General features: G+C 40.9%; 1 protein-coding gene and 5 long non-coding RNA genes across 8 annotated transcripts in view; 2 read left to right on the top strand and 4 right to left on the bottom strand.

Annotated features, from left to right (window-relative positions):
* The window catches only part of agrn (agrin), a 247953-nt gene that overhangs the window by 58582 nt on the left and 161899 nt on the right, over nt 1-27472 (top strand). The window lies entirely within an intron of this gene.
* LOC148904051 (uncharacterized) lies at nt 1453-14472 on the top strand. Its single transcript, XR_016117106.1, has 5 exons — nt 1453-6474; nt 7067-7135; nt 7308-7340; nt 10395-13032; nt 13129-14472. It is a non-coding gene; the product is annotated as an uncharacterized LOC148904051 (long non-coding RNA).
* Nucleotides 14548-16685, bottom strand: LOC148904050 (uncharacterized). Its single transcript, XR_016117103.1, has 3 exons — nt 15877-16685; nt 15459-15551; nt 14548-15235 (listed from the first exon to the last, which is right to left on the bottom strand). It is a non-coding gene; the product is annotated as an uncharacterized LOC148904050 (long non-coding RNA).
* Nucleotides 18614-19856, bottom strand: LOC148904049 (uncharacterized). Its single transcript, XR_016116227.1, has 3 exons — nt 19440-19856; nt 19018-19113; nt 18614-18794 (listed from the first exon to the last, which is right to left on the bottom strand). It is a non-coding gene; the product is annotated as an uncharacterized LOC148904049 (long non-coding RNA).
* On the bottom strand, nt 20706-21777 carry LOC148904048 (uncharacterized). The gene is made up of 3 exons (XR_016116220.1): nt 21572-21777; nt 21155-21247; nt 20706-20935 (listed from the first exon to the last, which is right to left on the bottom strand). It is a non-coding gene; the product is annotated as an uncharacterized LOC148904048 (long non-coding RNA).
* Nucleotides 24174-27289, bottom strand: LOC148904047 (uncharacterized). Its single transcript, XR_016116206.1, has 5 exons — nt 27171-27289; nt 26754-26846; nt 25040-26534; nt 24623-24715; nt 24174-24403 (listed from the first exon to the last, which is right to left on the bottom strand). It is a non-coding gene; the product is annotated as an uncharacterized LOC148904047 (long non-coding RNA).

Genomic DNA, 27472 nt, shown 5'->3' with positions numbered 1-27472 from the left:
TTCATGTTGATAGTGATTCTTTTCAGGAGCGAATGATGTGTGTTGTGTTCACCAACGAGCCGGCTCTCTGTGCGTGAACGACGGGGAGGCGGCTAATTTTTTTTCAAATGAAAGTGAGATGGGGCCTGTGTCCGAGGTTCATGATCTACACCAGTGGTTGTTAAACTCAAATTCAAAGAGGGCCAATATTAAAAAAAGAAAATTGTCGAGGGCCAGACCATTTTTTTCAAAATTAATTTGTTTGTTTTTATTATCTTTAACATACAGTCAACTAATGTACTTTATTAACTATCCTAATAAATTACAACTGAATTTTTGCTTAAATACTGAAATCAGAATAGGTTTAAGAGAATAATAAAAACAAAAACTGAAAAAAACATCAGGCTTCTATATCTTTAACTTTATTCATTCTAATTGTAATTTAAATCATTTCATCACAGACATCACATCAAGGCCAACACCTAAACTATATCTCTTTCAACTTTGAATAGACGATGCCACCAGTAAATAAAATAATATTTATCCATTTTAGTTTTTTTTTCACTGCTCAGTTACTCTGGTGATGCACAAGTATACAAGCTGAATACTTGGCATCGCTTTTACATGCAAGTGCATCAATTTCTGGAGTCTGGCTCTGCACAGAGAATTCAAATTGTAGACACCTTTCGCGGTACATGTGCTGTAACATGGGGCGGCGGGCCAGATGTAATACATATTTGAAATCATTTCGCGGGCCAAATATAATTGTAGTGCAGGCCAAAATTGGCCCGTGGGCCTGAATTTGACATGTCTAATCTACATGATTTGTCTGCAAAACTGAGGGATTGCCTATGAAATGAATGTGCAAACCATGCTGTTGCAGACAAATGAGTTGTGCTAAATGGTGCTAAATGTATTGAATGGTGATGTGGTAGAATTTGGACTGATTAAGAACATGTATCTTGTCCATTTTATGCTGTATTGTTTTGAATATCAAACATTTGAAACTGTACGCTTTGACAAAGAGTTCATGGCAGACAAAGTTGAAGTCTTGCTCAGGCCACCGAGTTAGTAGATGTAGAAAACCTTGTTAATTTCAACTCATACTCCACATTCGATACTTGTCAAATATTATCTTGGGATATCATGGCATATTAGATGTTCAAATGTGGTACAAGTTATGAGATGAACAATGATTTTCAACCACTGTGCCGCGGCACAGTAGTGTGCCGTGAGAGATCAAGAGCTCACATTTGAAAACACATATTGATGAAAAGGTTTCTTCAGCTGTTCTTCAGCATTTCGCTTCATGCCGGACGTTTCGCTTCATCTCCAAGAAGCTTCGTCAGCTTCTTGGAGATGAAGCGAAACGTCCGACACCTTCAAAGAAGTACAGATGACGGCTGAAGAAACCTTTTCATCGATGGACCACTCCTGTACGACTGAGAGCTTACACAGACATCTCATCTCATTTTCCGTACCGCTTATTCCTCATTAGGGTCACGGGGGTTGCTGGAGCCTATCTCAGCTGTCTTCGGGCACGGGGCAAGGGACACCCTGAATTGGTTGCCAGCCAATCGCAGGGCACACAAAGACATACAAAAGTCACTCACACTCACACGTAGGGACAATTTGGAATGGTCAATCTGCCTGACATGCATGTTTTTGGAGTGTGGGAGGAAACCGGAGGACCCGGGGAAAACCCACGCGGGTCCGGGGAGAACATGCAAACTCCACACAGGGAGGCCGGACCGGGACGCGAACCGGCGACCTCTGCACTGTGAAGCCGGTGTGCTAACCACTCGACTACCGGGCCGCCCGCTTACACAGACATAAAACACATATTAATCATTTTCTGCAATCATTGTCATTGTCCAGTGTCCATGCTGTAAACACTAGGGGGGTAATTAAATATTTGTCCATGTGGCAACATGTAGCCGATCGTCTCGTTCCTCCGAGAAACTTAATGATGCATGTGAGAGGTCGTGGTGACAGTCAAGGAGTTAAAGGAGTTAGGAGTAAAAAGGGCAACTGCAAACTCCGAATTGGGTTGTGTACAAGATTCTGACCCGGATGAAGGCCCTAGTATTAGTGTTGGGGAAAATAAAGCAAAGACGATGACCTTAAGGCAACATAGTGAAAGCTATCTTTCGTATGGATTTATTTTGATCGGCAATGAGACAACACCTTCTCCATTATGCCTGTTGCGTGGCGAGAAGCTGCCTTTCCAGCAGCTCATGTATGTTGTTTTTCTACTTTCATTCCTTTCATCACTTTGCTGCTGTGAAATGTAAATTTCTCCACTGTGAGACTAATAAAGGCAAATCCAATCCAACAGCGCCATGGTGCCGAGCAATTTGAAAGAGTAGTTGAAACTAGCCAAAGAGTAGAGGTGAGCATTTGTGAACAGCAGTATGGGTTCATGCCAAAAACGAGTACGGCAGATGCAGTGCTATGTGACATTGTTGTTACGAGTTATTAAAAGTTGATATTGAACACAATTTATCATACCCCCCTTCAAAACAGACCTCAATCAAAGTTTAAAAAAAGCTGTGGCAATTTTGATCATCAGTTGAGGTCTGTTCTCACGCTCTAACCTTACTGTCTTCCCCTACGCCACTCCCGCCCACTTTCTGCAACTGTGTCTGTCTCTAATTCCCATCCCCCACTCGTTTAGAAATCAATGAGCAGACTGCCAACAAGCTAAAAACAGTCACTGCTTTGGACATTGAAACTGTATCTTATGAATTGCATCTTATAAATAAATATTTTCATTGCACTTCCATCTTAGCGTTGGATAATTATGCTGCTCTAAGAATAATTATACATTTTCATGTGAGTTTTTAAACCATGATATTAAGTTGAAAAAATGTGTAGATTATGTTGTGGGTCATTTTTACCTGTATTTCTACAGTCCAAACCATCTCAGTCTGGCCTTTCTGACATTCTCTCCAAGGCCTCTAATATGGCTTGTCCCTCTGATAATCTCATTCCTGATCCTATCCAACCTGTTCACTCCCAAAGAAAACCTCAACATCTTCAGTTCTGCTACCTCCAGCTCTGCTTCCTGTCTTTTCTTCAGTGGCACTTAAGGACCAATTATAATTTTCCATGTTAGTTTAATACATATAGTTTTATTTGCTGTACCTATGTTAGAGGTATGTGACATTGGAGTTCATATAGTTTAATTAAAACACGATGTTGCTCAAAACGTATCGTTCTCAGCCTTAAAATATACCTCAATCAAAGTTGAAAAAATACCGTGGGAGAATTCTCAGTGAGACTTGGTGACTGTTGCACTACCCCTCCCCCACTTAATTAGTGACACAGAGACTGTGCGCGTCTCCCCGCCTACGCAGCGCGGATGAAGAAAAAAAAGATTCTGCACTCTATTGCAATGCCGAAATAGTAGTTGAAACTAGCCAAAGAGTAGAGGTGAGCATTTGTGAACAGCAGTATGGGTTCATACATCTTATGAATTGTCAAGAATAATTATAAATTTTCATGTGAGTTTTTAAACCATGATATTATGTTGAAAAAATGTGTTGATTAAAGAAAGAGTAGTTGAAACGAGACAAAGAGTAGAGGTGAGCATTTGTGAATGTGTTCATGCCAAATGTGAATGTGTTCATGCCATAAAGAATACGGCAGATGCAGTGCTATGTGACATTGTTGTTACTAGTTATTAAAAGTTGATATTGAACACAATTTATCATACCCCCCTTCAAAACAGACCTCAATCAAAGTTTAAAAAAAGCTGTGGCAATTTTGATCATCAGTTGAGGTCTGTTCTCACGCTCTAACCTTACTGTCTTCCCCTCCCCCACTCCCGCCCACTTTCTGCAACTGTGTCTGTCTCTAATTCCCATCCCCCACTCGTTTAGAAATCAATGAGCAGACTGCCAACAAGCTAAAAAAACAGTCACTGCTTTGGACATTGAAACTGTATCTTATGAATTGCATTTTATAAATAAATATTTTCATTGCACTTCCATCTTAGCGTTGGATAATTATGCTGCTCTAAGAATAATTTTTTTTTTCATGTGAGTTTTTAAACCATGATATTAAGTTGAAAAAATGTGTTGATTATGTTGTGGGTCATTTTTACCTGTATTTCTACAGTCAAATAATAGTTGACATCAGCAACAACTGCATCTGAGATCTTGTAAATATACTTGAAAAGAAACAACATATTTTCTATCCTCTTCTTTTCCTTTGGGCTTTTTCCTTCAGGGGACGCCACAGCAAATCGGTGTCCTCCATCTAACCCAGTTTTGTGCATCGTCTTCTCTCACACCAGCTATCTTCATGTCCTCTTTGACAACATCCAGAAACCTCCTCTTTGGTCTTCCTCTCGGTCTCCTGCCTGGCAGTTCAAGGCTCAGCATCCTCCTCCCGATATAATCACTGTATCTCTCCTCTGGACATGTCCAAACCATCTCAGTCTGGCCTCTCTGACTTTCTCTCCAAAGCCTCTAATATGGCGTGTCCCTCTAATGTACTCATTCCTGATCCTATCCAACCTGGTCACTCCCAAAGAAAACCTCAACATCTTCATCTCTGCTTCCTTTCTTTTCTTCAGTGCCACTGTCACCACGGTTTTATACACCTTTCCTTTCATCCTAGCTGAAACCCTTCTATCACGCACCACACCTGACAAATACTGAGGAGAGATCATCCCCACAGCTTCAGAAATTTACTGGGAAGTTCTCCTGAAGTTTATCTACACATGGCGGTAAATTGAATTTGTCACGTGATATAATGACTTTGCAGTCTTTCATTCATCTTCACTACCATTCATCTTCAGACTTTGCAGTCTTTCATTCATCTTCAGTACCACATGCGTCCTCTGATTCTTCTCAGATGCTCCTCCAGGTAGTCTTCCAGGATAGACTTGCATATTCCATGCATAACTACATTTTACATCATAGGCTGCCCACATTTTCATGGCATATTTGCCAGGTTTATTGAGCAAGTGCTGTCTGAAAGTTGTCAAATCAGATCACATGAGATGTGTGGAATTTCTTTTGAGACATTGTTTCTTGAAAGATTGGCTTTACATACTCTTCATCCCACAGACATTCAGTTGCTTCTCCCCATGACCTGTGCACTCTGGCTAATAACTGAATTCCAAGGTATGCATGCAAGTCAGTCTGATCCAATGGCTTCAATTTCTCTTGAAATACATGCTTCCCCTCCAAATTTGTCTTTTCCTGGAGAATCTTTTCTATTGGTGAGGACATGGACAGCTGAAATGCTGATTGAAGAACATCAGGTGTAATTTTGGTCACAACAGAAGATGATATTCTGCCTTGACTTTGGTGTGGTGATGTTGCATGACCATTTTATCTCACCATCCTTGTCCCCTCTGCGGCTGATGATTCCCGCTTTCCTTGGTTTTTATCGAGGAGAGAGACAGCAGTAGAACTGTCCTCTGTCATCCTTGTCGTTGGATGCATTACGAAACTTATTCAAACTCTGCAATGTAACTTATTTTGCTGTACATCTTGTGAAGCTTGTTTTGGTGTGTTGGTCGAAGAGATAACATTGGATTGGATTGAATGTACCTTTATTCGTCTCGCAGTGGAGAAATGACATGAGGATGGTGACACGTCAAATCAGAGAATGTTCCTGCTCTCTATACATCTGGCTCTCTGGCAGTTAAAACAAAGTACTGTTCATCAAATAGACATGATTTTTGGGATATGAACAGCTGCTTGCTCACATTGCAGTGGATGGGTCAAAATGCTTTAAGAAAAGCTGTGTCAATTTTGATAATTATTTTTACCATTGGTCATGAATGTGAGGCCTATTTTCACACTGTAAAACCTTCGGTTCAACTGTGTGACTGTCTGCAATTCCCATCCGCCATAAAACTGCACATACAAAAAAAGTCTATTGTTTTATTTTGCCTTGGACATTGAAACTATGAAACTAACTACTATGTATATCTTATGAATGGCATTAAATAAGTAAATAATTGTGTTTCATAACACCCCCATATCAGCGTTTGATAATTATGCTTCTCTAAGAATAATTATTCTTTTTCGTGTTAGTTTAATACATATAGTTTTATTTGCTGTATTTATGTTAGAGGTATGTGTGATTGGAGTTCATACAGTTTAATTAAAACACAATCTTGCTCAAAATGTATCATTCTTAGCCTTGAAATACAATAGACCTCAATCAAAGTTGAGTTGAGTTGAGTAAACCTTCACTGTTAGACAGAGTGACTCTGCATACCCCTCCCCCACGTATTAGTTGCTCTGAGACTTTCTGCAGGATGGCGCCCACACTTTGATCAAGCAATTAAGAGCGCTCAGGCTCCAGGACGCCATGCGCACTGCGCATGAACAAAGTTTTGCAGCCCTCCCCCCTCGCCCAGGACACTGACAGTGCGTGTTCATCAATTTAATAAACTGCGAGCGCACAACCAGCCCATCAGCCCAAAGGAAAAGTGAACAGTGAGCGAATAAGATTTCGGAATTAAATCAGGTAAGGAATTCAAGTTTTGAATATTTTTCTTACAAATGTGTCATTCTAAGAAATTACTACAGGATTCGAACTTTCGTGTTTTATCAGAATGACAGTGAAAGCGTCGTCATGTTAATTGAGCAGAGAATAAAATGAAGCTGATGTAACTGATGTAGTAATAGTGTAATACGTATTGAGTGAGAAGCACGTAGCAACGTAAATCGAAACTTAAGTCCGGTCAGTATTTCAGAAGTGCCCATTTGGTCCCAATCGTTGTCGCGTCGGGCCAGCCAATAGAACGTAATTTAAACGTCACACATAAATGTAGCACAAGCGAAAAAAACGCACAGCCAAATTTGGAAGCACGATAAAAAACAAATGGCACACAATAAAAACAAAAGCACAGCTACGGTGATACCAAATGACATTTGATTTATTTACTTTGACCACCCCTGGTCACGTGTAGAGGATTTCTTTGTATTATGAGTTTTTTTTAAATACCACGTGAAGGAGCGTTATTTGTTAGATCACATGATTCACGTTGAATTCAAATGATAACCCATTTGAGCTGTACTGATGACTTTTTTTAATCCCACCACCTGAATTTTTTTAGGTTATCAAAATATCTTATATTATTTTGGATAAGGACCTGGAGAATAACATCAAGAAAATGACTACCCAGGTATGTTTCAGGACAATTTCGCACACTTTTTATTGGAATTGATAGTTTAGTGTAAATTAAATGCACTATCAATTTGAACGTGACCATCATTCTTATTTTGTTTGTGTTCCGTTAACTGACATTGTTTTTCTTTAGCACCTGAATATTAATCTATTTACTTTTATTGCATTAGGCCCAGCAAGATGATGTCAACACAGCAATTCAGGTACATTTCAGTATTACTATTTTGTTGCACACTTCCATTTAATGTGTATCTACTGTGTATCTAAGTTTTTTTACTTGTTGTAAATGCTTAATACAGTAAAGGAATGTTTTCTTGGACCAAAATATTAACGACAACAAAAACAATTCAAAATACTTGAACACATGCACTATTGGATGAATTTCAAAGTTTTGCTAATAACAAAAATCACTCCATACATTCTTAACAATAGCTATGACGTTTTACTGTGAAAAATGGTGTATTTGAGTATTCCATGCTATCTTTTATTTCAGTGATTCACTTAATACACTTTTTGTAGCACCAGACATGAAAATGAAAATGAACATAAAGAAAACATGGTGGTGTCAAATTTTCTTCCATGGCTATATGCGCCTGTGGTTACAGCCAAAGACAGTGTCTTACCATCTATGTAATGTAACGTTGCAAAAACACAACGTAAAATACAAATCAATTTCCAGAACACAAAGTACTTTGGACAAATTACTATATTGCGACCCCTTATCAACACAAAGGTTATATGGATCAACAAAAGCTCTGCATTTAGGCTGAAAAAACTTATATTAGGTGAGATGCATATTGTCAAAGTCAAAGTCAGCTTTATTGTCAAACGTGCTAATATGCATGACATACAGCACAAATGAAATTAATGTCCTCTCGGACCCAGCGTGCAAGACATGCAAGGCACTTATAACGTGGCTAAAAGACATACAATTGACAACAGACAATACTTATAATTTCCTTATGTAAAGTGAGGTAGTGTCGTCTAGAAAGTGAGGCAGTGACGTATGTAAAGTGAGGTAGTGACATATGTAAAGTGAGGAAGTGACGTACATAAAGTGACGTAATGTCGTAATTGCAAAAACAAACAACTAGAAAGGGTTGAAGTGAGGTCTTGTCTAATGAGAAATAACAAAAAATAGAGTTCAGGATGATCGTACAGCATGTAGCGTGTAGTCAGAGTTCGGTGAGTGTGGCAGTGGGAAGGGGCAGGCTGGGCAGGGCTGGGAGGGAGTTGAGTCTCCGGACTGCCTGGTGGCAGAAACTGTCCTTGAGCCTGCTCGTCTTGGCTCGGAGACTCTGCAGTCTCCTACCCGATGGCAGCAGGCTGAAGAGGCTGTGGGAGGGGTGTGTGGGATCGCCAGCGATCCTGATGGCTCTGCGGGTGAGGCGGGTGTTGTAGATGTCCTGAAGGGGGGGGAGAGAGACACCGATGATCTTCTCAGCTGTCCTCACGATGCGCTGCAGAGTCTTACGGCAGGACATGGTGCAGGCGCCGTACCACACGGTGATACAGCTGGTCAGGATGCTCTCGATGGTACCGCGGTAGAAGGAGGTCATGATGGGGGTCGGGGCTCCAACCCTTTTAAGCTTGCGGAGGAAGTACATGCGCTGGTGGGATCTCTTGGTGATTGATGCCGTGTTGTGGCTCCAGGACAGGTCTTCGGATATGTGCACTCCCAGGAACTTGGTGCTGCTCACTCTCTCCACTGCAGCACCGTCTATGGTTAGTGGAGCATGCTGGGGGCGCACTCTCCTGAAGTCCACAACAATCTCCTTCGTCTTCTCCACATTCAGACGGAGATTGTTGTCCTTGCACCACGTGGCCAGGCGGCTGACCTCGTCCCTGTAGGCTGTCTCCTCGTCGTTGTTGATGAGCCCCACCACAGTCGTGTCATCCACAAACTTTATGAAGAGGTTGGAGCTGGGTGATGATGGTGAGCAGTCGTGCGTGAGCAGAGTGAAGAGGAGGGGGCTCAGCACACACCCCTGGGGGGCCCTGTGTTCAGCGTGATGGTGCTGGAAGTGTTGTCGCCAACTCTGACTGCCTGTGGTCTCCCCGTCAGGAAGTCCAGCAGCCAGTTGCACAGGGAGGTGCTGATCCCCAGTTTGCTCAGTTTATCGGTGAGCTATTGGGGGATGATTGTGTTGAATGCTGAGCTGAAGTCGGTGAACAGCATTCTGACGTAGGAGTTTCTGGTCTCCAGTTGGGTGAGCGCTGTGTGGAGAGCAGTGGAGATGGCATCATCGGTCGAGCGGTTGGGCCGATATGCAAACTGGAAGGGGTCATGGCTGGGGGGGAGGGCAGCCTTGATGTGGTTCATAACTAGCCGCTCGAAGCACTTCATGAGGATGGGAGTGAGTGCGACCGGGCGGTAGTCATTGTGGCAGGTGGGGGACGACTTCTTAGGGACCGGGATAATGGTGGTGGCTTTGAGGGAAGTGGGCACAACAGCCTGGCTCAGAGATGTGTTGAAGATGTCCGTGAAGACATCTGTGAGCTCCACAGCGCAGTCTCTCAGAACACGGCCAGGAATGCCGTCGGGACCCGGGGTTTTTCGTGGGTTGGTCCCTCTGAGGGATCGCCTCACGCTGTCCTGGGACAGTGTCAGCACCTGTTCGCCGGGAGGTGGTGCGGTCTTCTGTGCTGGAGTGCTGTTGTCTGCCTCGAAGCGGGCGAAGAAGTCGTTCAGCTGATTCAGCAGAGTGGTGGAGTTCTCACAGGTCTGTGGAGAGGGCTTGTAGTCTGTGTAGTCTGTGTAGTCTACAGTATATGTTTGTTTAGCTTTTCGTTCTTTTCTGGCATCTTTTTAATGATAAATTGCAGTTGTGGCACTCTATTGGCCAGACAGAAATGAACATACGCTTTAATTAAAAACAAGACATAATACGCTGAAAGAGTTAAAATAAATATTGTAATTATATACAGAAATTGCCGATTAATAAATCTATGAAAATATTGCCCTGAGTACAGCTCACATGGAAAATTGTTTCCTCCGCAATCCATACCAGCCATCATTGTTATTTGTTTGCAGAATACTTGGAAATCAGTCTCTTATTGTGACGCAGCTAATTCGCTAAATGTGTAGTGGCAACTAACTACCATGGAGGACTTGTTAATATATACGATTAATATTTTATCCCACAGGCAGTCCTCATTATGACCTATCTCATCATATAAACATAAATCAGTACTACTTAGTAGTATTATTTGCAATGGTATTTTCGGATCTTTTTACTTTTTTATATTTATAACAGATGGACAATCCCACTGAAGAGAGCGATTTTTCTGACTTGGACAGTCATTCTGGATCAGATGTGGAATACAAACCTACCTATACATCATCCACTGATTCGAGTGTTGATGAAGAGATATCCCTTCCAAAGGTAAAAAATATGCCCTGTCATGACACATACAATGAAGACTCTACAAGTCAACAGACATATGGAGCAGACCAGCGTAGAGTCGCGTCTGCAATTAGAAAACAAAGTAACCCATTAACCTATGTTCAACGAAAAAACAAAAAAACAAAAGATGAGCAAAGAAGATCCATCTGTAACCATAAAAACGTGTTCAAGAAAAGAAGGCAAACGCGTTTGGGACAAAAGGCATTATTGTTTCTACTGTGGCCAATCAAATTTGAAGATGGCAAGACATTTAGAAAGGAAACATATGGAATTTAAAGAAGTTGCTTTCACGTTCAGCTTTCCATCAGGATCCAAAAAAAGAAAGTCCCTATTGGAACAGCTTCGGAACAAGGGAGACTTCAAACATAACAGCACGGTTCTAAAAGATGGACAAGGGGAACTTGTCACATGGAAGCAGCCAACCGATGCCGCCTCCACCGATGATTATTTGCCCTGCCCATCATGTTATGGGTTGTTTTTAAAAAATGTCTGTGGAAACATCATTCAATTTGTAGAGCAAGAGAGCTATGCAAAGACGACAAGCGAAGGAAAGGAAAGAGGGTCCAAAATATTGCTGCCAGTCTCCTCCCAACAGCCGCATCATCAGAGGGATGTGAAACAATTATCAATAACATGAGACAAGATCCTGTATCGTTTCACATACGAAAGGATTTCCTAATTTGCAAGTATGGCGAATCACTGTATTCCAAACATGGCCGTGTCAAGTCCAAGCACCAGTACATTGCGCAACGAATGAGGGAATTGGGACGGTTCATGCTTATTGCTAAAAAAATGGATAAGACCATCGCGGGTCTGCAGGATTTGTGTACGCCTTTAAAGTTTAACACTGTTATAAATGTCGCAAAGAAACTCACTGCGTTCAGTCCAGGGGAAAATGAATATGGGAAATCCTCCACAGCTCTTAAATTAGGATTTTGTTTGAAAGGAGCAGTGGAAGTCCTTATTGGACAGACTCTGATGGAGGACCTGGCAGAGAGAAAGGCAAAAAAATTTCTGGAACTCCTCGAAAAAAAACTGGAAAAACCATGTATCAGTCAGTGCTCATCAAACAATAGATGAAAAAAGATGGAATAAACAAGATGATATTCCTCTTACCAAGGATGTCATCACACTCAGGGACCACCTTAGAGTGGTTGAAGAGGAGGCAAAGGCCGAATTGACCCAAGGGATGAGTTTAGGTGCTTTTCGTAAATTGAATGAATCTGTTCTGGCACAAATGATTGTTTTTAACAAGCGGCGTGAAGGGGAAGCATCACGTTTGACTTTCGAGACCACCAAAATGCCAGCACAAATCCAGTCAATCAGGACATTTTTGAAACACTTTCACCATTGGAAAAAGAGTTAAGCAAGCTCTTAACTCGCATTGAAGTCCGGGGCAAAAGGGGCAGAAAGGTCCCAGTGTTTTTTACAGAAAGAATGTAGGAGTCCATCAACGTTTTAATTCAAAGGCGACAAGATGCAGGGATACCTGCTGAGAATCCTTATCTTTTTGCAAGACCAGGTGCAATGACAAATATCCGGGGATGTGACTGTCTGAGCAAATTTGCGAAAGAAAGCAACGCAGAAAACCCTCATTTCCTAAGGTCTACCAAACTGAGGAAACAGGTTGCGACACTGTGTCAGCTGTTGGAGCTTAGTGAACAGGAATTGGAACAAGTCGCAAGGTTCATGGGACACGACATCAGAGTGCACCGAGATTTTTATAGACAGACTGATAAAACTTTTCAAATTGCAAAAATCAGCAAGCTGCTTTTTGCAATGGAGCAAGGCACTGGAACACTTAGTGGAAAGAATCTTGACACCATTAAATTATCTTTTTCTGGTAAGCATTCACTGAAATGTCATCATATTTAAAAAAAAAATCATTTTGAGACTGGCATATGACTGTTCGTATGCCAAGGTAAAAGTTTCAAAAATGTAACGTTCGTAAACCGAAAATTGAAAATGTCTTTGGTTTATTTCAAATGGTTTTGTATACTTTGGCAATCTAGTTAAATCAGGCCCTATCAATTTTAGATTTTGACCCCTTTTCAGACACAAGGGGGCCACTTTTTTTAATTTCCCAGATGCATCCCTGTAGAATTCCAAATGATTCCTTTTGAAATGGCTCCCTGTCCCACCATAACAAGTGCAAGGTGTCATTTTGCTTGTTTTACTTTAAGGTGACGTGACAAAAAAAACGAGCAAAGCGCTGTCATGGCAAACGGAATAGAACTTCTGACTCAGATGGTAAACTGGAAGCTTTTTTTGGCTATTAGTCTTACCTTGAGGTATTGGTTCGCACTAACTTTTAATTTTGGATCCAGAAATATTTTTTTTTTCTCCATAATTTAACAAGTTAAAATGCATGCACCGTATTTGCCCATGAGTGTCAAATTAGCAATGTCTCCTTTCTTTGTAGATTTGAGTCCAAGAAAAAAAATTGCTTCCAAAGAGCATGAAAAATCAAAGTCAGAGAAAAAGAAAGGTAAGTCTATTTATTTTATGTATATAATCCACACTGTAATGCTGCCACAAGTGGTCTTTGTGAGTATCATTAAATTGCAATTGTCATCATATTTAGGGTCTCCCAGAGTAAATTTGAGGAGACCGTGGAGTGAAGAAGAAAAGGCTGCTGTGGAAAAACACATGAAGAGACTGATAAAAGGGCATCAAGTGCCTGGGAAAGAACAGTGTACTGACTGCATTAAGAAAGAGCCGCAGACTTTGGCTCAAAGATCCTGGAAAGACATAAAGAACTTTGTCCACAACAAAATTGTGACACTCAAAAGAAGATCCACTTCTCGGGTTCTTCAGTTTTAATGATACAACAAATTTGTTTTGATGTGCATGCCTTTTTCTTCACAAATATGCACTTTAGTACATGTTCTAGTTTCTTACAAGAGTATTTAATTTTGTATTGTATTCCCTTTTACTGTTGTTAAAAATGTTTTGCTTCAGGACAGATTTCATGTTGACATCATGTTAAAATAAAGTTTTAGTTTATTTGATTTGGTTATGGAAATTCATTGAGCAAAAGCATGAGTCACTTTACCAAAGTAGTTATGATACAGCAATCGACCAGACCAGCTTCCGATTGATATGAACATATAAATAAGGAATTCCATTTATTTTAAGTTAAAACTATCAAGTTATTCATTAAACAGTCTCTCTCTCTCTCTCTCTCTCTCTCTCTCTCTCTCTCTCTCTCTCTCTCTCTCTCTCTCTCTCTCTCTCTCTCTCTCTCTCTCTCTCTCTCTCTCTCTCTCTCTCTCTCTCTCTCTCTCTCTCTCTCTATATATATATATATATCGATACTATTTCTATGCACGCACGGAGAAAATTACATGCAAACAGGGTCGGATATATCGATAGTCCCGGTTATATCGATATTTTTTCGGACTCCCTTGAATATCGATATAACGAGACGTTACTGTATATATATACACACAATTAAAATACAAAATGTCTGCCGTGTAATTGTAGGTGATAATGAGAGGTAAAAGTTGACACAAAAAGTGGTTTGAAAACTGAACTGAATCAACCAAACAAAAAAATTAAATAAATAAAACGATGTTTCGAACATAATTCACTATATGAGTGAGGTCCCGGGATTTACCCATTCGGACCTCACTTGTCTAGTGATTCCACTCTCAAGTCCACTTCTTATTGCTTTGTTTTTTAAACAAGTTGAAGTGGGAAATGCAGTTAGGGGGACATCTAGTGTTCAAATATAACACTGGTTCTTCTCTAAACTTATCAGAAAGGGTGGTCCTCACTCCTGATGTGGAGTTACCCGGACCTCACAAAGTCGTTCAAACAGGAATGTGTGTGTGTGTGTGTGTGTGTGTGTGTGTGTGTGTGTGTGTGTGTGTGTGTGTGTGTGTGTGTGTGTGTGTGTGTGTGTGTGTGTGTGTGTGTGTGTGTGTGTGTGCGTGTGTGTGTGTGTGTGCGTGTGCGTGCGCGCGTGCGTGTGCAAATGTGTGTGGGAGAGGCCACTGTTGTGCTCTGACATTGTATTTATTTTGCCATTCGACATCTTGCAGTCATTGGGTCATTCATTCAATTCGTATAGAAAAAAAAGGCCAACGCCAAAGTTTACATTTTTGGGCAATTCTTGATTTTGGTTTTTTCTTAGATTTGTTCGTGCTTGTATTTTGAGTTTGAGTGGGGTGTGACTGTTACATGTGCATTTAATTTCATGAAAACATGACTCTGGACAGTATGTTGAGCAATGACTCCTCTGCCATGTGTTTTTCTTGCTGTGGCATGAGAGTCATGGCTATTTTTTTCCTTTCTTCTTCTCATTGTTCAAAGACACAGTGACTGTCAAACGATTGGTACCTCTGCATGAGTTACCTGATGAAAATCATTCCAAGAAGCTTTTGTTGCGTGTTTTGGATGCTCGGAAGACACTTAAACCAATGGATATAGAATATAAGACACTACTATAAACATAAACATAACGTTTCAATCACACATAATGCAAGAAAGAAAGTCCCCCATTTTTATAACGTTTTTTAATGCTTTCAAACTAAACTACTGTGAATACAGGTTTAACCACCAACACCCTCCAATCCATTTTTTGAAAGGATCGTCGCAGTTGTCCAATCTGGAGCACTTCGAGTAGGTGGGTTGGGGTGTATTCTGCTCACACGTTCATGGCCAAGCGCAAGTCTGTCCGGTGCCGTCTACAAGTCAGAGAAAGTGACAAAAAGTGTCCATGTCAACATACTTTTGTTTCTGAAATTTAATGAAGCCTCATTTATTTTGAGGGCAATTGACACAATTTGATCATATGAATAAGCCTCCGGTGTGCCAACTCCACGCTCGTGGCAAGAATGAAACCCACATTTGGCTTTTCTTTGTTGACAAGGTTGCCGAAAGAGGATGAAATAATGTACAGCTACTCACAGTGGAAGTTACGACAGATTTGGCCCGGTGCGCATGTGTCGACGGCGCATGATGGTGGGAATGAATTACAGTAACGGCATTGCAGAGCTTCACCTGAGGGATAGAGTTGGAGAATTTTGAGACATTTAAAAAATATTTTCTTCCTTTCGGCTATTACCATGAGGGGTCACCGCAACGTGTCATCATTTTCTATCCGTTTGTTTTGCAAATCCTTATCTCTCACACAACGGTCAAAGTGCGGCTCCTTTAATGCAAAATTGTTACATCTCTCTCAGAAAATAGCAGTTTGTATTCTCTTGCAATCCAGTCAAAAAACTTTTCTGATCATAGTGTAATTTTCTACTCTGAAAAGAATGACTTGTCTTAAGGCTTTTGACCCCGTAGCATAAACTGGGCTGTCTGAAAGGAAAATACTCACCAACTGCGACCAGTGCGATGACGCAGAAAGCCAGGATCAACCACTTCATTGTCGCGTTCAACACAGTAGCCTGTCGTCGACTCGTCAACTTATGCTTCTTCCACTCAATGATCACTTCAGTCCGATGTGTACTTTTATACATTACTTGATTTTGTTTGCTTGTTGTCTTTTACGGACCTGCCTCTTGTCCAAATATGTATCTATAAGTTTTATTATGCCCCCACCTTCACTCGCGGCATTCGTGAGCCTCCAGTCACGCTTCCCAAATATGAAAGTGGCCTCTCGTCACGATTTAATGCGCAGATGTTAAAGTCTGAACCTGCGTGTTTTCCATATCTTCCTGCTTTTAAACACACCTGATTCAAATTATCAGGATAATTGTATGGCTCCTATCGAGCATACTGAGACAATAATAATAATACATTTCATTTTTAAGCGCCTTTCAAAACTCTGAAGGTCACTTTACAGTCACAGGATAAGTTTTTCTGTGGGTGAGCAGCGGCAGCCACACGCGCCAGCCTTTCACTCAACTCGCATGTAACTCGGATAGAACAGTAGACTTGGCATGCTGCGAATGGTACTGCAACACATGATCACTTCAGGCCAATGTGTTCTTTTTTTTACATTACTACTTAATTTTGTTTGCTTGCTGTCTTTTACGGACCTGCCCCTTGTCCAAATATGTATCTATAAGATTTATTATTCCCCCACCTTCACTCGAGGCATTCGTGAGCCTCCAGTCACATTTCCTCAAATATAAACGTGAGCCTTCGTCATGATTTAATGCAGAGATGTCAATGTCCGAACCTGTGTGTTTTCCATGTCTTCCTGCTTTCAATACATTTGTTTCAAATGATCAGGATAATTTCCTAGCTCCTATCGAGCTTACTGATACAATAATAATAATCAGCGTCAGCATCATCATTAGCAACATCATAAGCTTAATAATCTTTAATAATAATAATACATTTCATTTTTAAGCGCCTTTCAAAACTCTCATGGTCACTTAACAGTCACAGGATAAGTTTTTCTGTGGGTGAGCAGTGGCAGCCAGCCTTTCACTCAACCCGCAATTAACTCGGATAGAGTATTAAGACTAATAGCTAGAAAGCTAGCTAGCAAGCCAATAGATAGCTAATAGCTAGCCAGCCAGCCAGATAGCTATTGTACGGTATGACAGAAAAGACAATTGACTGAGAAGATCATTTGGATCAGGAGGTGTGTACATGTACAAACATGAAATTTGGTGTGTGTATATAAAATTACTTATTATTTTAAATCAAACAGGCTTTATAGAAATCCAAGATGGCCGGCATTTTTTTGATTTGCAATCTGCTTATCCTCACAAGAGTCGGTCTTGAATAGAAATCATTTCGCCACGTTGAACAGAAATTAATTTTTAAATGAATCTTTTCAAATTAAAAATTCAACTGAGGTGTAATAAATGACATAACTGGTGTTCAAACATTGTCATGTCATGTACAGTTTGAACATTGAATTCAGTAATTCGCTGATCACCAATTTGTGGTCTCCAGTGATTCCAACATGTTTTTTTTGTCGAACATGGGGATATATTTTCCCCCAAAATGTTGCTTTGAGCGTGCCCCGTGATTGGCTGGCAACGATTCGGAAAATGAATCAATACATTGGGCTTCATTGAAGACTTGAAACTTTTACGATTCAAACTCATGTTGTGATACTCTGCCCGTTTCACAAACATGTACTTTTCCATCCACCCAGATAATTATGATCATTTTTATTGACATTTGCACTTCAAAGGTTCATGGTTGTGTGTTCTTGGTGGAGTTGGGTGTCCAATGGCTGTGGTACCATCTTCAACTTTGGGTGAATGAGAAGTACAAAAAGACAAGTCCGGAAAGGACAAGGGGATTTATTTTTTTTTTGTGTGTGTGTGCGTGTGTGTGTGTGTGTGTGTGTGTGTGTGTGTGTGTGTGTGTGTGTGCGTGTGTGTGTGTGCGTGTGCGTGTGCGTGCGTGTGTGTGTGTGTGTGTGTGTGTGTGTGTGTGTGTGTGTGTGTGTGTGTGTGTGTGTGTGTGTGTGTGTGTGTGTGTGTGCGTGTGAGTGTGTGTGTGTGCGTGTGTGTGTGTGTGTGTGTGTGTGTGTGTGTGTGTGTGTGTGTGTGTGTGTGTGTGTGTGTGTGTGCGTGCGTGCGTGCGTGCGTGCGTTTGCACATGTGTGTGGGAGAGGCCACTGTTTTGCTCTGACATTGTATTTTTTTGCCATTCGACATATTGCAGTCATTGGGTCATTCATTCAATTTGGATAGAAAAAAGGGCAATGCCAAAGTTTACATTTTTGGGCAATTCTTGATTTTGCTTTTTTCTTAGATTTGTGCTTGTATTTTGAGTTTGAGTGGGGTGTGACTGTTACATGTGTATTTAATTTCATGAAAACATGACTCTGGACGGTATGTTCAGCAGTGACTCCTCAGCCATTGTGTTTGGCTTGCTGTGGTATGAAAGTCATGGCTATTTCTTCTCTTTCTTCTTCCCATTGTTCAAAGACACAGTGACTGTCAAACGATTGGTACCTCTGCGTAAGTTACCTGATGAAAATCATTCCAAGAAGCTTTTGTTGTTTTTTTTCTTTGCTCAGAAGTCATTTAAACCAATGGCCCAACAGATTATGCATGACAGGTGAATATAAGACGCTACTATAAACATTAAAATAAAGTTTCAATCACACATAATGCAAGAAAGAAAGTCACCCATTTTTTATAACATCTTTTAATGCTTTCAAACTAAACTACTGTGAATACAGGTTTGACCACCAACACCCTCCAATCCATTTTTTGAAAGGATTGTCGCAGTTGTCCAATCTGGAGCACTTCGAGTCTTTGGGTTGGGGTGTATTCTGCTCACACGTTCATGGCCAAGCGCAATACTGTCCCCTGCCCCCTACAAGTCAGAGAAAGTGACAAAAAGTGTCCATGTCAACATACTTTTGTTTCTGCAATTCAGTGAAGCCTCATTTATTGTGAGGGCATTTGACACACTTTGATCAGACGAATAAGCCCCCGGTGTGCCAACTCCACGCTCGTGGCAAGAATGAAACCCACATCTGGCTTTTCTCTGTTGACAAGGTTGCCGAAAGAGGATGAAATAATGTACAGCTACTCACAGTTGTTGTTACGACAGATTTGGCCTGGTTGGCACGTTTGGATATGGCATGGTACTATCGGTATTGGAACACATGTATAGCATTGCAGAGCTTCACCTGAGGGATAGAGTTGGAGGATTTTGAGACATTAAAACAATATTTTTTTCCTTTCGGCTATTACCATGAAGGGTCACCGCAACGTGTCATCAAATTCTATCCGTTTGTTTTGCAAATCCTCATCTCTCACACAACTGGAAACGTGCGACTCCTTTCATGCAAAATTGTGACATATCTCTCGGAAAAATTGCTGTTTGTATTTTCTTGTAATCCAGTGACAAAACTTTTCTGATCATAGTGTAATTTTCTACTCTGAAAACAATGACTTGTCTTAAGGCTTTTGACCCGGTAGCATAAACTCGGCTGTCTGAAAGGAAACTACTCACCAACTGCGACCAGTGCGATGACGCAGAAAGCCAGGATCAACCACTTCATTGTCGCGTTCAACACAGTAGCCTGTCGTCGACTCGTCAACTTATGCTTCTTCCACTCAATGATCACTTCAGTCCGATGTGTACTTTTATACATTACTTGATTTTGTTTGCTTGTTGTCTTTTACGGACCTGCCTCTTGTCCAAATATGTATCTATAAGTTTTATTATGCCCCCACCTTCACTCGCGGCATTCGTGAGCCTGCAGTCACGCTTCCCAAATATGAAAGTGGCCTCTCGTCACGATTTAATGCGCAGATGTTAAAGTCTGAACCTGCGTGTTTTCCATATCTTCCTGCTTTTAAACACACCTGATTCAAATGATCAGGATCATTTTATGGCTCCTATCGAGCTTACTGATATAATTATAATAATTATAATACATTTCATTTTTAAGCGCCTTTCAAAACTCTCAAGGTCACTTTACAGTCACAGGATAAGTTTTTCTGTGGGTGAGCAGCGGCAGCCGCACGCACCAGCCTTTCACTCAACCCGCAAGTCACTCAGATAGAATAGTAAGACAAATAGCTGGAAAGCTAAGCAAGCCAATAGATTGCTTATAGCTAGCCAGCCAGCCAGATAGCGGTATGACAGAAAATACAATTGACTGAGCAGGTGATTTGTGTCAGGAGGTGTGTACATGTACAAACATGAAATTTGGTGTTAGTGTGTATTAAAAAGTATTTTAAATCAAACATACTTCATAGAAATCCAATATGTCCAGCAGTTTTTTGATTTCCAATCTGCTTATCCTCACAAGAGTCAGTATTGAATAGAAATAATTTCGCCACATTGAACAGGAATTCATTTGTAAATGAATCTTCTGCTTTTTCGGGCAATTCTTGATTTTGCTTTTTTCTGAGATTTGTTCGTGCTTGTATTTTGAGTGGGGTGATACTGTTACACGTGTGCATTTAATTTCATGAAAACATGACTCTGGACGGTATGTTAAGCAGTGACTCCTCTGCCATGTGTTTTGCTTGCTGTGCTATGAAAGTCGTGACTATTTTTGTCCTTTCTTCTTCTCGTTGTTCAAAGACACAGTGACTGTCAAACGATTGGTACCACTGCATTCGTTACCTGACAAAAATCATTCCAAGAAGCTTTTGTTGCGTGTTTTGGATGCTTAGAAGACGCTTAAACCAATGGCCCAACAGATTATGCATGACAGGCGAATATAAGACGCGACTATGAACATAAAAAAGTTTCAATCACACATAATGCAAGAAAGAAAGTCCCCCATTTTTTAATAACATTTTTAAATTATTTCATACTGAAGTACTACGAAGACAGGTTTCACCACCAACATCCTCCAATCTTTTGATGATTTTCAAAAAACCATTTGTTGAAAGGATTGTCGCAGTTGTCCAATCAGGAGCACTTCGAGTCGATGGGTCGGGGTGTATTCTGCTCACACGTTCATGGCCAAGCGCAATACTGTCCGTAGCCGACTACAAGTCAGAGAAAGTGACAAAAAGTGTCCATGTCAACATAGTTTTGTTTTTGCAATTCAGCGAAGCCTCATTGTGAGGGCATTTGACACACTTTGATCATATGAATAAGCCCCCGGTGTGCCAACTCCACGCTCGTGGCAAGAATGAAAGGCACATCTGGCTTTTCAGTGTTGACAAGGTTGCCGAAAGAGGATGAAATAATGTACAGCTACTCACATTGTAACTTACGACAGATTTGGCCCTGTGCACACGTTTGGTGCTCGCACATTGGTGGAAATCCAACACAGTAATGGCATTGCAGAGCTTCACCTGAGGGATAGAGTTGGAGAATTTTGAGACATTAAAAAATATTTTCTTCCTTTCGGCTATTACCATGAGGGGTCACCGCAACGTGTCATCATTTTCGATCCGTTTGTTTTGCAAATCCTTATCTCTCACACAACGGTCAACGTGCGGCTCCTTACATGCAAAATTGTTACATCTCTCTCAGAAAATAGCAGTTTGTATTTTCTTGCAATCCAGTCAAAAAACTTTTCTGATCATAGTGTAATTTTCTACTCTGAAAACAATGACTTGTCTTCAGGCTTTCGACCCCGTAGCATAAACTAGGCTGTCTGAAAGGAAAATACTCACCAACTGCGACCAGTGCGATGACGCAGAAAGCCAGGATCAACCACTTCATTGTCGCGTTCAACACAGTAGCCTGTCGTCGACTCGTCAACTTATGCTTCTTCCACTCAATGATCACTTCAGTCCGATGTGTACTTTTATACATTACTCGATTTTGTTTGCTTGTTGTCTTTTACGGACCTGCGTCTTGTCCAAATATGTATCTATAAGTTTTATTATGCCCCCACCTTCACTCGCGGCATTCGTGAGCCTGCAGTCACGCTTCCCAAATATGAAAGTGGCCTCTCGTCACGATTTAATGCGCAGATGTTAAAGTCTGAACCTGCGTGTTTTCCATATCTTCCTGCTTTTAAACACACCTGATTCAAATGATCAGGATCATTTCATGGCTCCCATCGAGCATACTGAGACAATAATAATAATACATTTCATTTTTAAGCACCTTTCAAAACTCTCAAGGTCACTTTACAGTCACAGGATAAGTTTTTCTGTGGGTGAGCAGCGGCAGCCACACGCGCCAGCCTTTCACTCAACTCGCATGTAACTCGGATAGAACAGTAGACTTGGCATGCTGCGAATGGTACTGCAACACATGATCACTTCAGGCCAATGTGTTCTTTTTTTTACATTACTACTTAATTTTGTTTGCTTGCTGTCTTTTACGGACCTGCCACTTGTCCAAATATGTATCTATAAGATTTATTATGCCCCCACCTTCACTCGAGGCATTCGTGAGCCTCCAGTCACATTTCCTCAAATATAAACGTGAGCCTTCGTCATGATTTAATGCAGAGATGTCAATGTCCGAACCTGCGTGTTTTCCATGTCTTCCTGCTTTCAATACATTTGTTTCAAATGATCAGGATAATTTCCTAGCTCCTATCGAGCTTACTGATACAATAATAATAATCAGCATCAGCATCATCATTAGCATCATCATAATCTTAATAATCTTTAATAATAGTAATACATTTCATTTTTAAGCGCCTTTCAAAACTCTCATGGTCACTTAACAGTCACAGGATAAGTTTTTCTGTGGGTGAGCAGTGGCAGCCACACGCGCCAGCCTTTCACTCAACCCGCAATTAACTCGGATAGAATATTAAGACTAATAGCTAGAAAGCTAGCTAGCAAGCCAATAGATAGCTAATAGCTAGCCAACTACATAGCTAGCCAGCCAGCCAGATAGCTATTGTACGGTATGACAGAAAAGACAATTGACTGAGAAGATCATTTCGATCAGGAGGTGTGTACATGTACAAACATGAAATTTGGTGTGTGTATATAAAATTACTTATTATTTTAAATCAAACAGGCTTTATAGAAATCCAAGATGGCCGGCTCTTTTTTGATTTGCAATCTGCTTATCCTCACAAGAGTCGGTCTTGAATAGAAATCATTTCGCCACGTTGAACAGAAATTAATTTTTAAATGAATCTTTTCAAATTAAAAATTCAACTGAGGTGTAATAAATGACATAACTGGTGTTCAAATATTGTCATGTCATGCACAGTTTGAACATTGAATTCAGTAATTCGCTGATCACCAATTTGTGGTCCCCAGTGATTCCAACATGTTTTTTTTGTCGAACATGGAGATATATTTTCCCCCAAAATGTTGCTTTGAGCATGCCCCGTGATTGGCTGGCAACGATTCGGAAAATGAATCAATATATTGGGCTTCGTTGAAGACTTTAAACTTTTACGATTCAAACTCATGTGGCGATACTCCGCCCTTTTCGCAAACATGTACTTTTCCATCCACTCAGATAATTATGATCATTATTATTGACATTTACACTTCAAAGGTTCATGGTTGTGCGTTCTTGGTGGAGTTGGGTGTCCAATGGCTGTGGTACCATCTTCAACTTTGGGTGAATGAGAAGTACAAAAAGACATGTCCGGAAAGGACAAGGGGATTTATTTTGTGTGTGTGTGTGTGTGTGTGTGTGTGTGTGTGTGTGTGTGTGTGTGTGTGTGTGTGTGTGTGTGTGTGTGTGTGTGTGTGTGTGTGCGTGTGTGTGCGTGTGTGTGTGTGTGTGTGTGCGTGCCCGCTTGTGTGTCCGCTTGTGTGTGCGTGTGCAAATGTGTGTGGGAGAGGCCACTGTTGTGCTCTGACATTGTATTTTTTTTGCCATTCGACATATTGCAGTCATTGGGTCATTCATTCAATCCGTATAGAAAAAAGGGCAACGCCAAAATTGACATTTTTTTGGGCAATTCTTGATTTTGCTTTTTTCTTCGATTTGTTCGTGCTTGTATTTTGAGTTTGAGTGGGGTGTGACTGTTACACGTGTATTTAATTTCATGAAAACATGACTCTGGACGGTATGTTGAGCAATGACTCCTCTGCCATGTGTTTTGCTTGCTGTGCTATGAAAGTCGTGACTATTTTTGTCCTTTCTTCTTCTCGTTGTTCAAAGACACAGTGACTGTCAAACGATTGGTACCACTGCATTCGTTACCTGACAAAAATCATTCCAAGAAGCTTTTGTTGCGTGTTTTGGATGCTTAGAAGACGCTTAAACCAATGGCCCAACAGATTATGCATGACAGGCGAATATAAGACGCGACTATGAACATAAAAAAGTTTCAATCACACATAATGCAAGAAAGAAAGTCCCCCATTTTTTAATAACATTTTTAAATTATTTCATACTGAAGTACTACGAAGACAGGTTTCACCACCAACATCCTCCAATATTTTGATGATTTTCAAAAAACCATTTGTTGAAAGGATTGTCGCAGTTGTCCAATCAGGAGCACTTCGAGTCGATGGGTCGGGGTGTATTCTGCTCACACGTTCATGGCCAAGCGCAATACTGTCCGTAGCCGACTACAAGTCAGAGAAAGTGACAAAAAGTGTCCATGTCAACATAGTTTTGTTTTTGCAATTCAGCGAAGCCTCATTGTGAGGGCATTTGACACACTTTGATCATATGAATAAGCCCCCGGTGTGCCAACTCCACGCTCGTGGCAAGAATGAAAGGCACATCTGGCTTTTCAGTGTTGACAAGGTTGCCGAAATAGGATGAAATAATGTACAGCTACTCACATTGTAACTTACGACAGATTTGGCCCTGTGCACACGTTTGGTGCTCGCACATTGGTGGAAATCCAACACAGTAATGGCATTGCAGAGCTTCACCTGAGGGATAGAGTTGGAGAATTTTGAGACATTAAAAAATATTTTCTTCCTTTCGGCTATTACCATGAGGGGTCACCGCAACGTGTCATCATTTTCGATCCGTTTGTTTTGCAAATCCTTATCTCTCACACAACGGTCAACGTGCGGCTCCTTACATGCAAAATTGTTACATCTCTCTCAGAAAATAGCAGTTTGTATTTTCTTGCAATCCAGTCAAAAAACTTTTCTGATCATAGTGTAATTTTCTACTCTGAAAACAATGACTTGTCTTCAGGCTTTCGACCCCGTAGCATAAACTAGGCTGTCTGAAAGGAAAATACTCACCAACTGCGACCAGTGCGATGACGCAGAAAGCCAGGATCAACCACTTCATTGTCGCGTTCAACACAGTAGCCTGTCGTCGACTCGTCAACTTATGCTTCTTCCACTCAATGATCACTTCAGTCCGATGTGTACTTTTATACATTACTCGATTTTGTTTGCTTGTTGTCTTTTACGGACCTGCGTCTTGTCCAAATATGTATCTATAAGTTTTATTATGCCCCCACCTTCACTCGCGGCATTCGTGAGCCTGCAGTCACGCTTCCCAAATATGAAAGTGGCCTCTCGTCACGATTTAATGCGCAGATGTTAAAGTCTGAACCTGCGTGTTTTCCATATCTTCCTGCTTTTAAACACACCTGATTCAAATGATCAGGATCATTTTATGGCTCCTATCGAGCTTACTGATATAATTATAATAATTATAATACATTTCATTTTTAAGCGCCTTTCAAAACTCTCAAGGTCACTTTACAGTCACAGGATAAGTTTTTCTGTGGGTGAGCAGCGGCAGCCACACGCACCAGCCTTTCACTCAACCCGCAAGTCACTCAGATAGAATAGTAAGACAAATAGCTGGAAAGCTAAGCAAGCCAATAGATTGCTTATAGCTAGCCAGCCAGCCAGATAGCGGTATGACAGAAAATACAATTGACTGAGCAGGTGATTTGTGTCAGGAGGTGTGTACATGTACAAACATGAAATTTGGTGTTAGTGTGTATTAAAAAGTATTTTAAATCAAACATACTTCATAGAAATCCAATATGTCCAGCAGTTTTTTGATTTCCAATCTGCTTATCCTCACAAGAGTCAGTATTGAATAGAAATAATTTCGCCACATTGAACAGGAATTCATTTGTAAATGAATCTTCTGCTTTTTCGGGCAATTCTTGATTTTGCTTTTTCTGAGATTTGTTCGTGCTTGTATTTTGAGTGGGGCGATACTGTTACACGTGTGCATTTAATTTCATGAAACCATGACTCTGGACGGTATGTTAAGCAGTGACTCCTCTGCCATGTGTTTTGCTTGCTGTGCTATGAAAGTCTTGACTATTTTTGTCCTTTCTTCTTCTCGTTGTTCAAAGACAGGGTGACTGTCAAACGATTGGTACCACTGCATTCGTTACCTGACAAAAATCATTCCAAGAAGCTTTTGTTGCGTGTTTTGGATGCTTAGAAGACGCTTAAACCAATGGCCCAACAGATTATGCATGACAGGCGAATATAAGACGCGACTATGAACATAAAAAAGTTTCAATCACACATAATGCAAGAAAGAAAGTCCCCCATTTTTTAATAACATTTTTAAATTATTTCATACTGAAGTACTACGAAGACAGGTTTCACCACCAACATCCTCCAATCTTTTGATGATTTTCAAAAAACCATTTGTTGAAAGGATTGTCGCAGTTGTCCAATCAGGAGCACTTCGAGTCGATGGGTCGGGGTGTATTCTGCTCACACGTTCATGGCCAAGCGCAATACTGTCCGTAGCCGACTACAAGTCAGAGAAAGTGACAAAAAGTGTCCATGTCAACATAGTTTTGTTTTTGCAATTCAGCGAAGCCTCATTGTGAGGGCATTTGACACACTTTGATCATATGAATAAGCCCCCGGTGTGCCAACTCCACGCTCGTGGCAAGAATGAAAGGCACATCTGGCTTTTCAGTGTTGACAAGGTTGCCGAAAGAGGATGAAATAATGTACAGCTACTCACATTGTAACTTACGACAGATTTGGCCCTGTGCACACGTTTGGTGCTCGCACATTGGTGGAAATCCAACACAGTAATGGCATTGCAGAGCTTCACCTGAGGGATAGAGTTGGAGAATTTTGAGACATTAAAAAATATTTTCTTCCTTTCGGCTATTACCATGAGGGGTCACCGCAACGTGTCATCATTTTCGATCCGTTTGTTTTGCAAATCCTTATCTCTCACACAACGGTCAACGTGCGGCTCCTTACATGCAAAATTGTTACATCTCTCTCAGAAAATAGCAGTTTGTATTTTCTTGCAATCCAGTCAAAAAACTTTTCTGATCATAGTGTAATTTTCTACTCTGAAAACAATGACTTGTCTTCAGGCTTTCGACCCCGTAGCATAAACTAGGCTGTCTGAAAGGAAAATACTCACCAACTGCGACCAGTGCGATGACGCAGAAAGCCAGGATCAACCACTTCATTGTCGCGTTCAACACAGTAGCCTGTCGTCGACTCGTCAACTTATGCCTCTTCCACTCAATGATCACTTCAGTCCGATGTGTACTTTTATACATTACTTGATTTTGTTTGCTTGTTGTCTTTTACGGACCTGCCTCTTGTCCAAATATGTATCTATAAGTTTTATTATGCCCCCACCTTCACTCGCGGCATTCGTGAGCCTCCAGTCACGCTTCCCAAATATGAAAGTGGCCTCTCGTCACGATTTAATGCGCA

The sequence above is a fragment of the Hippocampus bargibanti genome, linkage group LG01, assembly GCF_051943395.1.
Source record: "Hippocampus bargibanti isolate YZ-2025 linkage group LG01, ASM5194339v1, whole genome shotgun sequence".
Taxonomy (NCBI): domain Eukaryota; kingdom Metazoa; phylum Chordata; class Actinopteri; order Syngnathiformes; family Syngnathidae; genus Hippocampus; species Hippocampus bargibanti.
Note: the sequence above shows the minus strand (reverse complement) of the source record. Positions and strands in the feature narration are given on the sequence as shown.